This window comes from Nyctibius grandis, chromosome 7 (assembly GCF_013368605.1).
Source record: "Nyctibius grandis isolate bNycGra1 chromosome 7, bNycGra1.pri, whole genome shotgun sequence".
NCBI lineage: Eukaryota > Metazoa > Chordata > Aves > Nyctibiiformes > Nyctibiidae > Nyctibius > Nyctibius grandis.
The window spans coordinates 27,390,538-27,407,832 of NC_090664.1; positions in this window are offsets into that span (position 1 = coordinate 27,390,538).

Consider the following 17,295-nt stretch of genomic DNA (forward strand, 5'->3'; position numbering starts at 1 on the left):
TGGTAGTGCTTCCCCCAGGCCAGGGAAAGGTAGGCTCTAGGGAGGTATGGTGGGTCACAAGAGTGTAATAAAAGAGGGGTAGTGAAACCCGAATCAGTGGGGCAAAGTAAAAGACCAGTGACAGGTAGAAAGAGTTGGGCTTAGTGAGATGAGAAGCATAATGAATTTTTCCAGGTCCACTTGAAAAAGGAGTGAAATACACAAACCTGTTACTGAGGTACAGCATACTGACCAGTATAAAAGCTGCCTTATAAATCTTCTTGAATGAAAGTCTTGTTTAGTACCATCCATAGGAACTGTTGGCTAGAACAGCTATATGTGACATCTTGCTTTCCAGAGTTGTGGCTTAACTAGACAAAAGATTTCCCAAGACAAATATTTAAAAGATCATTTTATGACTTTAATACCATCACTATGGTAGGTATGAGTAACATTCAGAGGTACTTCTTATATTTTTAACGTTCTAAGCTATAAGCTAGGAATATTAAAGAAAAAAGTAGAATATCCGTTACTTAAGCTGTTCCTACTGAAAGCCTGTTTCAGGTAATAAAATTGATGACAGACTCCTAAAAGAGTCATTTTCTTTAGAGAAATCAAGGCTTCTTGGAGTTAGTTCTCTGTCCCTGTCTTGCTGCATATCATGAAGGTATCATGCTTACTCCACTGTTCAAATAGGTATCAAGAACTAATCACCTTTTCAGTGTTAAGCTCAGATCCCCTTCTTCATTTCAATCAATTTACACTATACCACCCAGACTGAGTGATCCAACACAAGTGCGACAAGACCTCTGAGATTCAGTCTAGCATCGAGTGATCTCCTAATGACACAAAGCAGTCACATCAGCCAGCGGAGATTTGATTTAGATGAGTGAACGCTCCGTTAGGTTGTCCCTCTTTCCTAACCATCACTTCCAGACACACTGGCAACTGCCCTACAGTGGACAGGGAGAGCAAAATACCCTCAGGGACAATTGTACTGGAAAATATGAGACCTCTCACTCAGCTTCAGTGATTGCAAAAATGAGATAGGAGACATCACACCAAGGGAACTAGACTGCTGCAAGAAACAGTGGAGTTGGATCCAGTCCAGGGTGGTTTACCGTCAATAGTACAAGCTTATTTTTTGTATTAGATCATTTTTTTTGCCTTATACAACTGTTACTAGGCTACTACAACTGTGACATGATAATTATTATTATTGTGCTTGTTTTGGCTGGGGTAGAGTTTATTTTCTTCATAGTAGCTAGTCCATAGGAGCTGGGGTTGTTTAGCCTGGAGAAGAGGAGGCTCAGAGGTGACCTTATTGCAGTCTACAACTACCTGAAGGGAGGTTGTAGTAAAGTGGGAGTCGGCCTCTTCTCCCGGACAACTAGCGATAGGACAAGAGGACACAGCCTCAAGCTTTGCCAGGGGAGGTTCAGGTTGGACATAAGGAAGAATTTCTTTTCAGAAAGGGTTATTAGACATTGGAACGGGCTGCCCAGGGAGGTGGTGGAGTCATCATCTCTGGATGTGTTTAAGAAAAGACTGGCCATGGCACTTAGTGCCATGGTCTAGTTGACAGGGTGGTGTCAGAGCAACGGTTTGACTCGATGATCCCAGAGGTCTCTTCCAACCTGGTTGATTCTGTGATTCTGTGATTCTGTGAAGTTGGGAGGGGACACAGCTGGGACAGATAATCCCAGCTGACCAAAGGGATATCGCATACCATATGACATTGTGCTCAGCAATAAAGCTAGGGGGAAGGCTGGCAGGGGGGCTGCTGCTCGGGGACTGGCTGGGCATCGGTCAGTTAGTGGTGAGCAATTGTTTTCATTTACATTACTTGTCTTTCTTGGGGTTTATTTCTCTCTTTGTTATTTTCCTTTTCATTACAATTTATTATTATTTTATTTCAGTTATTAAACTGTTCTTATCTCAACCCATAAGTTTTCTCACTTTTACCCTTTCAATTCTCTTACCCCCATATCCTGCTGGGGGGGTGGAGGGTGAGTCAGCAGCTGTGTGATGCTTAGTTGCTGGCTGGGTTAAACCACAACAATTATTTAAGAAAATGAAGAATAATAAGCAAAGCAGAGGTCCATCCTAAAAGAACGGGGTGTACTGTGCTAAACTTCCTGCATACAGGGAAGGCAGGGGGCGAGGGGGGAGAAGGAGGATGGTTTCCAGCTAATTGTTTATGTCCTAGTCTTTGGCAGCTATGCCAACAAAAGCACTGAATAACGATCCTAAAAGGACCAAAACAGGAGAAATTACATGTTCAGCAGTTCTTTGTTGTTTGAAATCCAGTAGTGTTTTTTATTTGCTTTTCAGCTCTACTTTGGTGTGGCCTTTCAAAAGGAAATAATCCTGTGAGCAAAATATCTGGCCGAGAAACAAAAGGGCTGCCAAGTCTGATCCACAGGTGATGAGTACTTGGCCAGTAACCAAACTTAGGCTAAATTAAAGACAATTAAAACAGACAAAATTGTCCATCTGCTTGTACAGTTAATATAGACAGAGTGCAAAAAGGTGCTAATAATCTCTAAAGAGATAACCTTACACTACATGCTGAAGACCAAATGTCCAGCAAAAACCTCTGCTGTACAAAACAAGCCAAAGCAAGAAGTCTGTACAAAGGAATTCTAGCACAACACTAATACAAAGAACTCCCTAATGGTTTCACGTTTAGTAGCAATAAAAAAATAGACAAATTGTTCAGATCCACTGCAAGTTACAGAATTTGATCCTCAAATCTAACATCTTTTCCATTTTAACTGTAGTAGCTAAAGGGATAGCTAGGAAACTCTTAGAAATATAAATCAATCTGGGACTAGAGCATGTACTGAAATAATGTGCATGAGCGTCTTCCAAGTCCTACACATGTGGCACACAAAAATGCAAGTCCATAAAAAGAAACTATGTATCAAGGAGTGATATGAATAATAAAACTCTATAACCACTTAACTATGACATTTTACATAACAGGGATTCAAGCTCTGTCAAAAATATAACACGGTTAAAACCAAATTGTTTTGGTGTTGTGTTTTTTTTTTTTCCCGTTGTCACCCACATGCATACTAACTTGTTCTTCAAACTAGCCAATAGTTAGATAGCTGTGTTCATTAATGGCAAGTGGGACACCCAAATTCAATTTCTTGCTTTGACTCAAATCCACAGAGCTAGCCCCACTGTCTGCATTCTGCTCTACAGCTAAATCTCTCACAGTTTTTCACTGTCCATAATTAATCCATAGTTTCCATGCTACGTGTTTGTACTCCCTGCTTTGCCCTGCACCCACAACATGCTGGTTCAGGAAATCAAAGCAAAAGACCATTCATTTTCTTGCAGGTGTTATATCTCTTTGCTGAGTGAGATGCCTGAACAGGTCCACAGTGGGGTCAGCTAAGTGCTAGTGCTGGAACAAAGGAAGCAGCTGAGCACATGGCGTAGCAGGAATGAGCAGGGAAGCAGGAGTGCCTCTTTCAGCAATAGCCTGTGGTTATGTCTCCTTAGCGTTATCCTAAAGCTATATCTTCAGTTTCATAACTATTTTAAACGAGTGGGTTGTGGGGTTTTGTGGGTTGATGTCAAAAACATTGGTCCCACCCCTGCTCTCTTGGCTGTTCATACCTTTTCTTACCCCTTCCCTCCTGCCAGCACTAACATTCAGGCAGCCATGCAATTAGCCACAGTTGGAAACTCACTCTTGGGTGTGGTTGCTTTTTTTCTCCTGTTAAAAACATCTTTAGAAAGAGAGAAAGAATGGAAATACTTTTCAGATACTCAGGAATTTTCACAAAGTGATGTTATTACTTTCTCTTGCAAGGAAGAGATGTACATTTTTAGCATATACTCAGTGCCTCGCTAGTGGATATTCATAGCTTCAAGCACATTCTGATCACTTTTAGAAAAACTATTTTTTTGTGATTTAAAATATTTGTAATAGCTCCTTTTTTTTTTTTTTCTTCCCTCCCTCCCATATGAGAGGTACTAATTTGAGCCTGGGCAAACACCACAGGATGAAAATATATTACCACCTCCAAGAGGACCACTGACAGGAATTGGAGAGTTTATCCTACCAAGTACCTACAGATACTTTCAATCACTCCTAACGTCAATGAAAGTTCAAAACACCCAGCTTCATGCAGGAGCAGGGCTCCTGCAACCTGAATCCAGCTGTAGAAAAAAAAAGTGTCACAACAAAACAGCCACTAATAAGATGTTTGGTTTCGTCTCATAAAATAATTAAATGGAGATGGATTAATTTCTCTAAGGAAGGGACAGTTTGGCAGGCACATTTAGCTTGGTCTTCCATGGTAGCCAAGTGGACTGCATCGGCTCTCCGCTTACTGAACTCAGCACTACTCAGGTCTGAATCGTGCTCCATAGTGTAGCAGAAGCCAAACTCACTGTAACACTTCCAGACCAGCAGCACCATTGGTGTGGGCAATCCAGCCCTAAGCCCCACAAAACCACCTTTAACCCACAGGTCTTTTAGTTTTTGATCTTTATCAATTCTTCCTCTAACACTCAGAGGGGAATAGGTAGAAGAAGAAAGGAAAGGGGAAGAACTGCACTTGTTCCCCAGGTAACCAGCTTGAATGTGGTAGCAAGTGTTTCATTAGACAGGGTCGACATTTATTTACCCATTTAGACAATTATCCTGAAACAGAGTAGTAAAGAATGCTCAGTGTGAACGGCAATTCATTTTTATTGCAGATGTCACTCATTTCACTAAAAAACACATAAGACAATAATTCAGGTAGTTCTTTCCTCTAGTTACATCCACAAGCTGTAGCTACTCAGAGATGAGAGAAGATCAGTTAAAGGAAAGCAGTAGGACAACATAATGGGAAAAAAGAATTTTAGGAAGTTCATGTTTCTGGAAAATCCATAATCTGAGTGCAAAGTTTAAATACACTTCCTCCCATGCCCAGCCTTAGTGGAGGCAGATACGTTTCTTGGATCATTTCAAAAGATTTGTGCTGAATCTCTGGAAAATATTTCCGATGAAACTTCCTACTTTATCAAGTGCTCTCACAACACAAAAAGCGTAACTTGTGACTTTACTCATCAAGAGCACGGGTTTAGAATGTGCTTTTCCTGAAAAAGGGGTTGAGACTGAGAACTTCAGTACCCACAGAGACCAAGTACAGAAAGCAGCAAGTATACGACATGCTTTTGTTTCCTGAAAAACAGACAATTTAGAACATTACTCATTCCTCAGGCTGTCTATTAACCCTCATTTCTGAGAAGAGTGAGGTTCTTATCTGTGGATATGCTCCAAGGTGGAGGAGGGTAAGGCTTGTTGCATTTTTCCAAGTTTTTTCTAAATGCTCACATCTTCATGCACATGACTAGCTTACCAGTGGTTTAATGCATTCCCTTAACCTCAGAAGGTCTGGGCTTACCCATAGCCAGCTTCTCCTGAACTCTGTCTTTCCAGCTCAAAGCTGTTTGCACCAGTGAAGATGCAGAGCAAACGCACCCATCATCCTTATCAGTCCTAGCCCTCACAGCCATGCATCATTCTTTTTTATTGCTGAACAGTTGGGGTTTTGTTTTTTTTTTCCCTTTTTAAGCCGCACTAATTAACTGAATCCAATGAAGTACACCGTAAGATTTCTCCAGCAGAAAGCCAAGGGCTACTATTTCAACTAGAAGGCAATCTTATAAGCAGAGTTGTTATTGGTAAGGAGCGATTAGCTTGCCTCCAGTGCCACTGGAGTACTGATAGCCAGAGGTACCTCCGTAGTGAGCACATGAGCATGGTAAGAGAAACCAGCCAGGGCTGTAAAGAAGGCTGTGCTGCTAATGAGGAAGTGGAGGAATCAGAGCACGAGGAAGGGCCAATTTAAGATGCCTTCTTGTCTCAGCACTGCTCCATTTAACTGCCTCAAAGGGCCAAGTACTTCAAGTATCCCCATCAACAGCATTATGCTTACTTCAAATCTTTCTGCCCCCAAACCTGAGTTCACAACCTTTTTTTATTTTGATCAATGGCTATAAGAGCATGTGCTTATATTTTACATAAAAATGCTGTTGTGGTTTTTTTTTAATGAAAAGAGTATGCTTGCAATATGTTCTTGTAACGAACAAAGGCTTAGAGTGAGCTATGTACTGATCTTCTCATTTGTCCACAAAATTTAACACTACACATTCAGACAATAAAAATAATTCAAGGCTGTAATTAACCCAATATTCGAAACATTCTTGCTCACTCTTCTCCACAGAAAGGCAGTTGATTAACTGGGAAAAAAATGTTAACAGTAAAACTCAAAAACAATAAACCTTTGATCACACATGAACTATGTTTTACATCCTCTCCACCACAGAACCTGCAAGAACGCTGTCAGTGAAGGAAAGAACAGTGGGCCAAGAATAAGTAGCAGGTTTTTGCCTGAGGGTTGTCCAATATAGCACTACTTGGTGAGGCTATATCTCAAGTTATGTTTCATTTTTATTTTGTGTTAAATTTGAGACCCCCCAGAGTTAAGTGCTGCTTGACATCTATTCTGTTAGGCCTTAAATTGATAATCGTAATCTGAAGCAGTAACTAGAAGGGAAGGTGCACATGATGGAGAGTAGCCTCAGACTTTCTCCAGAGTGTATCGCTTGCTTGGGGGAGTAAGCAAAAAAGGACATGTGCTTGAATCTCTGTTCACAACTTGTCTCTTGCTGCAATACTGTCTTCACGAGCAGCCCACAGCTATCAGCCAGGCTGTGACCTGCAGTGCTGCAGAAACTATGTATATGCTCTCCCCTTCCCCCCCTGTTAAAATTCCCCAGGAGAAGGAGTAACATCTTCCACAGCTATAGGTAAATACCTATCAGAGACCCCTACTAAAATATTCATGTCATGTTATGAAGCAACTGATGAAAAGACAGAAACTACTAGAGATTAAGATAGGAGTAACCAGTATTTATTACTTCTCTGTAGGCTTCAGATGAAACCACACTGATCAAGGAAACTCCCTCCCCACCCTCCGTAACCTAATAGCATCTTACCTCAAACACGTCAGCTAACAAAGCTCCATGTCAATCTAAATGCTTTCATAACCCTGATCTGGCCAAAGCTTTAACCTGCTTTTACTTTTGCAGCGGGAACAAGGGACAGCTAAAGATTGCCTGTGAGCAGACAAGACTTTTCAGGGTGAGGGCAGAAATGATTGTACTAATTCACTGTGAAACCCCAAAGACTACACTTGAACAGTTTAACTTGGAGAGCAAGCCAGTCTGTACTGTTAAGTAAAAAGCAGGCTACCTAATATTGCTGAACAAGTCTTAAAATCCAAACTTGTGGAAAGCGCTTTCTTTTTGCCCAATTTACATTAATTCTGTGAACGCACTTTGACTTGCTCAGATTAATTTGCTATTTACTAAACTGGTCAAACACCATTTGAATACATCATTTTGGGAAATGTTCATGAGTTATACAATTATTAGAGCTACAGCTGGTCAAATATTAGTCCTCAATGAAAACAGAAGACATTCAGTTGATGTAAACTGGCTTAGCTCCCTTTGAGCACATGAAGAAACACAGATTTATCCAAGCCAGGAATCTTTGTAGAGTTCAGACTTATTTACGAGCCTTCTGCTGTTTCTATCTTTTTCCTTAAGCCAGTCTCTTAATAATTACAAACTTGCTTCAGCTAGAAGATTATTCACTAAATATTCATCATGAATATTATTTTTTATATTAACTATTGAACAACCACAAGAGAGAAGAAGTTTTGTTATCTTTCCCCATGGGATGACTTTCAAGTTCAAAAAGCTTTCAGGAATGCAACTTGAACAATTTTTGTCCAAGCACTTGTGCATGTATGGGTTTGTGCAAATACTTGCATACTGAGATATATTGACCAGAATTTTCACAACCAGTTTTATTGACACAGCTTTATTAAATTTAAAAAAAAAAAGTCTACTGAAAGCTAATGTGATCACTATGATTACTCCTGGAACAAATTCAGTTTACATGAACTATATTTGCTAATGCTTTCTGCAGCAACTACCAGATGTTATTTGTAAGACAGAGGCTGAATTACAGGCAGGAAAGAAATTAGACCCATGAAGCAAGAGATAATAGGCGATCCTTCTATGATCTCCTCATTTTTTTCTGTCTAAAGCTGAAACTAAGCTAGGAACTAAATAAAACCTAGCATTAGTCAGTTATTTTTGTCCTAGGGCATCATATGGCAATTACACAATACTGGACTGAACAAGTCTAACATCTCAAGGCTGCAGAAAGAGGGATGTCCTCCCTACACATCTCCTTCCCCTCACTTCCAGATGCATGTTCCTGTGGTCTCACTCGTGCCTGCTCTGGAACAAATACACCTAGCCCAACAACAAACTTTCACCTTACTAGTCCAGTGGGGCGGCAGGGGGAATCATTAAAAAATGCCATGTAAATAGCTTTTTGTTGGGATAGTAAATTTAAGCACCAACCAGTCTGCCTGGTAAGTCCCAGAGCAAGAGCAAAGCAGAGCAAGACAACAGGTCCTTGAGGCTGGGAGCAGAGGACAGACAGAAAAACGGGGAAGAAGCAAGGACAACCTTTTAGTGCATTAATATACATATCATCTCCTCATTCTATCAGAAAGGAGTGCAGTCTTTTTTGCTTATGCATACACCATCAGGAGCTGTGGTGCATACACCTGCAACATAGACTCCCTAGCAAATATTAAATGCTCACTTACAAAACCTTTCCAGGATATATGTTTCTAAAACATTTAGAGACACCTGTGCTCATCCAACAAAAGCCTTTCGTGTGGTGCCCTGTTTGCACGACACGTGGGAAGGTAATCTGCTAGAGTCGAAATTACACTGGAAATAAGACTACCTCTTTCAGTTAAAATTAGTTATGCTTCAATGTTTCTAGTGCCACTTTGATATAAGAGTATGTGCAAAATCCATGTATACATCAACAACTGTAATGCAGGTGTTACATAGACTAGCCAAGTATTTTTCCCATCTCCCCACTTCCATAGCCAAGAGAAACATTTGTCAAAGAATCATTGTTTTGCTTGTTTTCAAGCAGAGCAATACTAGGCTCCCTACACTCCAAGAGTCACATTTACTTAAAATCATTCTGTTGCACCTAAAAAGCCTTTTGAAATAAACATCCTCAATGCTCAAGTTGTCCAGGGGGCACAAAACTGAGGAGCAGCTTGAGTGCAGCGTGGAAGGCTAGAAGACAGAACAGATTACTTTTTTTTTTCCTTCTTAAGTTTCCCCTATGAAGCAGTAAATAGCTTAGAACAGAGGTACCAGCCACCTGTGTAAGCCCAGCGTGCACCATTTCTATAGAAGATAAACAGCCAAAAGGAGTCAAATGAAAGGAATCAATGAGATGAATCCTCAACAACATAAGTCTACATAGCACTGCCATTTTCAGCTTTGCCATATGATTTACCTCAGCTGAGATTCAAATTTTGCTGGTCCACAGCAGCAGTTTTACATGCAACGCCAGGGTCAGTGGCCCAGCTGGAGCACGGAGCTGCCCCCTCTGCTCCTCCCCACTCTGTACCACAGCATTTCCCCCCTTGAAACTCTGGTAGAACCACCTGTGAGGCTGTGATATACTTGAGGTGACGTTTATTAATCCACAACTGATTGTATTGGCGCGACTGATAGAGAACCGTGGTTTGGGGTTAGGAAACTGATAGGTAGGATTGGCCAGGAACTTTTTTAAGCTATTTTTGTCATCTAAGCTGTTACTTTAAAATACAGCCTGCACAGAGGATGTCAATCTCTACTGCCATATACCCTTCTTAACGGCTTAGGCCTGTGCAAAACTGTTGTAATACTTTACTGTTACAACGAACATGTCCCTGGTTTGCAAAAAGTTTCAAATTTTCTTCTGCTTTCTCATAAAAGCATTTCTTCCAGATGTTCTCACAAAACAGAAGTGCGTGAGAGGATCTATTTTTCAGAACTAAACGATCAGCTTTCTGTTCAAATCTTTGAGTCTTCATTTTTACACCTGTATGACATGGGTAAAATATTCTAGGGAAAATTAGCCTTTCTTGTTCTTTTTAGAGTAAACTTACTGGTATGGTAGTGCTTCCCATGGCAATGAAAAGTCGGCCAGGGTTTCTTTCCCAAATGCATTCTGATCTTCTCCAGAGGTTGAGAAAAGACATCAACTTCAATGTTTTCCAGTGGGATTACAAAGAGAATTTTTTCCTCTAGCACTGGTAGAGCCTGAGAGCGTTTCTGAGGCACAGCACGTAGTCCCTGGGTACTACAACAGTACAGAGTGCTCTCAGTTTCATTAAAATAACTCCACCCTGTTCCAGTGAAATAGAGCTACAGTTCCTCCTGAAAGTACCACAAACAAAGTCCTCAGCACTGATCACATCAGGAGAGATCTGTTCTTAAGCACTTTGTAACAACTCAGTCTGAAGTATTTCCTTATAACACAACCCTTGTTCTTCCTCCTTGTAATGAGGAAGACAAATGTCTGCATTATTTAAAGTTTTTAAGATAGGGCTTAACAATTCTTTCCTCATTAGAGTTTGGTTATTGCTTTCTTCAACAACTTAACAGTGTGGGGAGGTGTCTAGCACTTGGTAACCTCACATCTGACAGATTCCAGGTGAGGAGCCTGGAGAAAGGTGAACATGGGTTTCCTTGATTAAAGAGAGATGCTACTCAACACAGAGAGCCTTGAGAAGCTTGGGGATTGCTATTAGACCTCTATATTGTAAAAATAGAGGATCTTTATGGTCAACTATTCACTCTAAGTGTTCATTGTGTTTATCTAGAAAGTCTCATTCTGTATTCGAACTGACAAACAAACTGCCACTATTTATCAGGTTATTCTTGTCACTGATGTGACAAAATAATTCATGAAGGGATTTCCCCTCCAGCTAGATGTAGTCTCTAGCAGTTAGGGAACAGCAGTATGAAGGTACTTGAGGCAGAAAATAAATGTAGTTTAATAATAAGAATATTATAAAAAAAACTGATCTTGGAGAGCCTTTAAAATTAGTCTGTCTGTGGAAGTACTGCATTCCTACAGGAAACTTGGAAAAGTACAATTCTACTTGTATTATCAAGGGAACTACGAAAAATGGAATTTCTGTCATTTAGAAGGTTCAGGTAAAACATATTAACAGAATAAGGATAAAGATTTAAAAAACATCAGTCTGCATTTTTAATGAAAAAACATGAGAATGACTTGTAGCATACCAAATTTACAAGTAAATTTGTTTAAACTAAGCTAGATACATAGCTGTCTCCTTGATTTTCAATATATTTCTAAAAAGGCATTTAGAGCTATTGAGCTAAATTGAATAAAGAATCCAGGTGGAAAGGAAACATCTAAAACCCAAAGCCGTAAACACCAGACCATTACCCAACCCAGTCACTGCCTGACCTCACCAGGTGCCCCACATGCTGCTCCTGCCCAGGTGCAGGACCTCTCTAGGCTGAGCCACTAAGTACTAGTCTCTCACCCAGGTGGCACAGGGGTCTACAATTCCTCCACATAAACTCCCAAAGCACCTGTCCCAGTAGGTAATCTCAGAGCACATTTATCTCTTTTTGACAGATTCAAGTTTCCCCTCAAAAAAAAAAAATGAAGTTGCAGATGTTTTATTAGGGAACCTTGAGGTTCTTGTATTTGACACGTTAATTCAGGGACTTGCATGCCAACTGAAAGATAATCAGAGGAGCTAACACTCACGTACCTGTTTCCCAGGAGAGTACTTCTCTAACAGGCCTGGTGAAGCTATCTTCTCATTCAGGGGAAGGAAAAATAAAAACAAACAAAAACATGGGAGCAAGAGAGCAGCCTAATTCTGTGAATTGTCATAAGACACTCATCTAGAAGAAGGGAGGCTCCTAGACAACCTTTGTTCCTACAACAATGTATGCATTTTATATGCTCTTCACAGTCATTGGATGAAACAACTGAGCCATCCCAGAAAAAATAATTTCCTCATTTTCAGGTCAAGATTAGCCAAGAAGTACATTCCTCTCTAGGACTGCCAGGGAGGGAAGACTAAGGAGGCTGTAGCCCCTTTCAACTCCTAGGCATTTATTCCTAGCCACAACATAGTCATCATCGACCAACTCTTGTATGAGGAATTTTAATGGAATGAAGTTACAACCTAAAACGGTACATAACATATCTCTAAGGACTCCTAGATCCAGCAAACCATCATGCACTGACCCTTGCAAGGCTGTTCAGCAATCCTTGATCATTAATATTTCCAACAAGGTAGAATGAAACCTGCTCAGTTTACAGTTCTTACCGCTACATGTAATATATAAGGATAAATACACTACTTATCAGGCATGAAGACACAGTTGTAATTGTTTTAATAGAATGACTTAAATTATTTAAACTCTCTTTTATGCTTCTTATTTATGGCAAAAGAACCAAAACGGAGACAGTGTCTTTCTTCTTCCCATTGTTAATATTTCATGCTAGAAAACTTAAATATTTATGCATGTTGGGAAAAGTAGAAGTTATTTTCTGTCAAAATGGTCTCCCTTCAGAAGAACAGTGTGGTCTTTATAGTTACTTCTAAAACAAAGTAGATTGAATACTTTCTTTATACTGCTGAATTTGCTTTTGGTCCTTACTTCCACTGGCAGATAGAAGGCCACAAAGTTAAGAATTCAGCCTAAGCCATTTCCCAGACCTTCAGTTCAGAGGGGTTTTATAAGTATAAAATTTTGATTACTTTTTTTTTTTTCCATGAGATCAGTTTAGTCAGGTTCCGATGAAAAAAGTACTAATCAAAAGAACCATACCATTAAAACAGAGAAGTACAGAAACACTGCCACTGGCTTTCTTAATCTTGACCACAGAAACCCTCTCATTCCAATACATGCAAGCTAAAGATTTTTCTGGTGTTAATGAGATTCTGTACAACACGTATCCCAACATAAACAGTGTGAATCATGAAAAATGTTAGTAGAGCTTTAAGTACTGTGAAAATTATAATCAAGGATCATGTTTTCCACCTGTATTTTGCCAGATAGCACCAATCCATGTTTTGGTGCTACTCTAAGGGTCTAATGTCATTCATGAGCAGCTATGTGGACTACTCAAGCAGGTAGTCTTTCCCCAAGCCCTTGAAGGAGAACAACAACTCCAAATTGAAGGCTTCAGCAGAATTTAGGTTGTAGGGTCCTAGATTTTCCACCTTGAAACCCTCCTGCCTGAGCAGACACGTGACTGGCTGCATTCGGAATTTCCTCTTCATCAGCATTACATGTTGTAGAGTTTTAAGTAGTTCAACACTGGCAACTTTGGACAACTGCCTGCTCCACACACCAGCTACTTGCAGCCTTCTGAGACATCTAGAGATGCCACAAACAAACCCTGGCTGAACCTTGTTGTCACCGTTAAATAATTCGCCCCTTGCCTTCTCTCTTGCACACCCTATTTATTCTACATCTCTGTCAAAATGTTGCCTTCACAAAGCAACATTGGCAGACGGGAACATGTGCCTGCACCACAGCCACAGTGCTGTACCGTCTGACACAGCATGGCTCCAGCTCCTTTTCTTAGGCAGGTTTAGCCAGGTCAGCTAACAGGGATATCTCCCATTGCCCAACACTTCCCTCTAGTACAGCTGTCCCTTTGTAACAGCGGCAGCTGCAGAGGATGTGTATCCACACCTCAGCTGCCAGCGTTTGCAGATGTTACCAGTGAAGTAGGACAGTTCAGAAGCAACTAGACAGTCCTGTTCAGCTCTCCCTTCCAAACTTTTGTATGGGGACAGGGCAGACCCTGTTTAGTAGCAGCAGCTAAATCTCCCTGCAAACATGAGTCAGAGCCATTATGAGTCTAAGCTACACTGTCAGGTTATGACCTGAGGTAACTTTAGTGCAGATAGATACTGCATTTGCCAGCTCCGATATGGAGACTAGAAACTCCTACAAAAGGGTAGGACAGCTGCAAGTAGTAACTTCTTAGACTGCAGCAGCGTATTCTTCAAAACAATCTGTAGTGCCCCTTTGTCTCCTATATATCAATCCTAGGCACATGATACATAATGCTCTGAATTTCATTCAAGAGAATACACATCTAAAACTCAGTTACTATAGCAGCAAACAAATGTTTTGCTTCTTTTCAACCCAAGTTGATTGTGGGAACAGCAAGTCCACAATCCAACATCATTAATACTACTTGAGTTAGAATTTTATTCTTGCTATGCTATGACATCCCTAACATTTCAGGTTTGTACACACAGAGACCAAAGTTGTACCTACACCCTGTGTAGGCTTGCCTGAGTCAGCCTGAAACCAGCTTCGGGCACTCTTGCACTGATGTTTTAAGACCACAGTGCTGTAAGAAGGGGCAAGCCACCCTACATGCTGCCAATCCAAACTCATAACTAGCCTTCATCTGTATCAGCAAGCAGATTTAACTCAGCAGTCAACCGTCCAATAGCTACTTCTGGCTCAAGAAAAAGGATGGGACTGGCTTAACACAGTTTTCTTGCTGGGAGAATGGACCTCTAGCACCCAGGACTACTGACTTCCATCAGTGTTAGCCAAGCATGAAATTACACCAACAAGCACCAGCAACGCTTCAACTATAGCAGCATTCATGTGGAAACCTGGATTAAGGAAAAAAAAAAAACAACACACACAACTTTCTGGAAGCTAAAGATGCTTTATATTACCACATCTCTATTTCTTAAGCTAGTTTGGCTACTTCCAGACCAGCTCAAGTGTACCTGAACAAGCTGCAGCCACTCTTCTGATTACAGTATGGGTTGTGGAAGGGTGAGAAGAGGCACGGTGAACTAGATGGATTTCAAATGCCACAACCCAGGTTAGAGATACTACATCACCTGCAACAATATTTAAAAAAAAAAAAAAACAAACACACATACACACCCACACACCGAAAATAACCCTCTTGCAGAGTTCAGGGCAAGTACTGTTCAGAAGTAATGTTCATTCCCAAGAGTTGTTTTTTTGTTTGGTTGGTTGTTTTTTTTTTTTAAAAAAAATATTTTATTTTATTATTTACAATGTTACAGATTCTTCACAAATCTCTTCATTATACTCTGCTATTTCATACAAAAGGAGATAGACATATCATGTTGATGTCCTGTTCAGGCTTTGCCAAGAATCGGACAGGGAACAGAGATCAGAACTGACACTCCTGTTTGGTGAATCTGTGCCACATAACAGGATGTTAATTATATTCTCGCCAAATTACATTTTTCGTCTTCAGAGATCAACACTCAACTATTCTTCCTTCCCTGTACTTGTCCGGGTTTTTTTTACAACCCTAAACGGTATGCCGTCACATGGTAGATTGATTGCAAATGCCATAGCATTTACCTTTTTTATCAGAGGAAAAATTAGCAAAGTACAAACAGCCTGTGAACACTTTTGTATCTCTTCAGACCAGATCTAGAGCTCTGGCCACATAGCTACTGAACCCAACATCAAAACTTTGTACATCACAGCTTGACTTCTAGGGTACTTGAATTTGAGGGAGCCAGGGTCCTAAAAGCTTGGAAAGGAGTCTTTACAGGCAAATTTTCTTTCATCAGTTTCTCCATAACAGAAATCCTCTATTCACCCTCCACATCAAGGCTAAAAACCAAAAGTTAATACCTTTGTAAATACTGGAAAAGGCAGAAAAGGGTCCAAGAGACACGGGAGCTTCACTACTTCAGTTGTATGAGTTAATTTTCATGTATGCTAAGAGATCTTTCTTTCCTGCATCTGGGCAAGAACAACCCCATGTATGAGTACAAGTTGGGGACAGACCTGTTGGAGAGCAGCGTAGGGGAAAGGGACCTGGGGGTCCTAGTGGAAAGCAGGGTGACCATGAGCCAGCAATGTGCCCTTGTGGTCAAGAAGGCCAATGGCATCCTGGGGTGTATTAGAAGGGGTATGGTTAGCAGGTCAAGAGAGGTTCTCCTCCCCCTCTACTCTGCCCTGGTGAGGCCGCATCTGGAATATTGTGTCCAGTTCTGGGCCCCTCAGTTCAAGGAGGACAGGGAACTGCTAGAGAGAGTCCAGCGCAGAGCCACGAAGATGATTAAGGGGGTGGAACATCTCCCTTATGAGGAGAGGCTGAGGGAGCTGGGCCTCTTTAGCTTGGAGAAGAGGAGACTGAGGGGTGACCTCATTAATGTTTATAAATATGTAAAGGGCAAGTGTCATGAGGATGGAGCCAGGCTCTTCTCAGTGACATCCCTTGACAGGACAAGGGGCAATAGGTGCAAGCTGGAACACAGGAGGTTCCACATAAATATGAGGAAAAACTTCTTTACGGTGAGGGTGACTGAACACTGGAACAGGCTGCCCAGAGAGGTTGTGGAGTCTCCTTCTCTGGAGACATTCAAAACCCGCCTGGACGTGTTCCTGTGTGATATGATCTAGGTAATCCTTCTCCGGCAGGGGAATTGGACTAGATGATCTTTCGAGGTCCCTTCCAACCCCTAACATTCTGTGATTCTGTGATATATATTTTATTTCAGAGTTCTCTCCATGAATTTTATTGTTTGGGAGTTTTTTTAAAAGTTGGCATTAGATGATTTCTAAAGGATGGCTGTGATAATGAGAAGCATGGGTCTAGATCTGAGTACAAACTCTGCAACTGCACAAATGGAGTTACATAGGAACCTTTCTGAATCAAGTTCTTTGTACAGGAATACTACTTTCGAAACACCTATTCTAATAACAGACCCTACCCCTTTCAGGTATGATGTTTTCTTTTAGGTGAACAAGTGATTAATCCAGTTCAGTCACCTATATTTCAACCCTGAAGTATCCTTAGCTGAAAGTTTATATAGTCTTTTTTATACAGCTGTTCTTGTCAACTGCTTGAAAGTGTGTACCTTTAAAAATAATCCAGGCATAGGCAGGTCTACACAACCTTAAACAAGTGCACTATCAGGTGAATAATGTGCAATTTGACGCGAGATGCCTGAGAGGTTTTCCATGTCTTCACCATAAATCGCTGATAAATTCCCTTTTTGTTACAGGCTTTACCAAGTGGGTATCTTGGCAGGTCCGAACACATGAATCAAAGTACAGAAAATCTTGGTATAAAGAAACTGTGCCTGGGATTTGGCAGTTCCCACAATCGCTCTTCTAGTTGCATTTTTACCCCAACTGATTTGCCTGCAATTAACAGTTCTGCCTCCCCTGTCTTTGACACTGACTTAATCCCTCAAGGAGACAAATTGTTGCAAAAATTGCTCTTGGCTTGAAGGATAAAGACCTGAGTGCCCTCAAGAAAGGGCAGGGAGAAGAATTCCTTCCTCTGGCTTTTTAGCCATGTAATAATACATTCGTGCTCATATCTTTATAGAAATT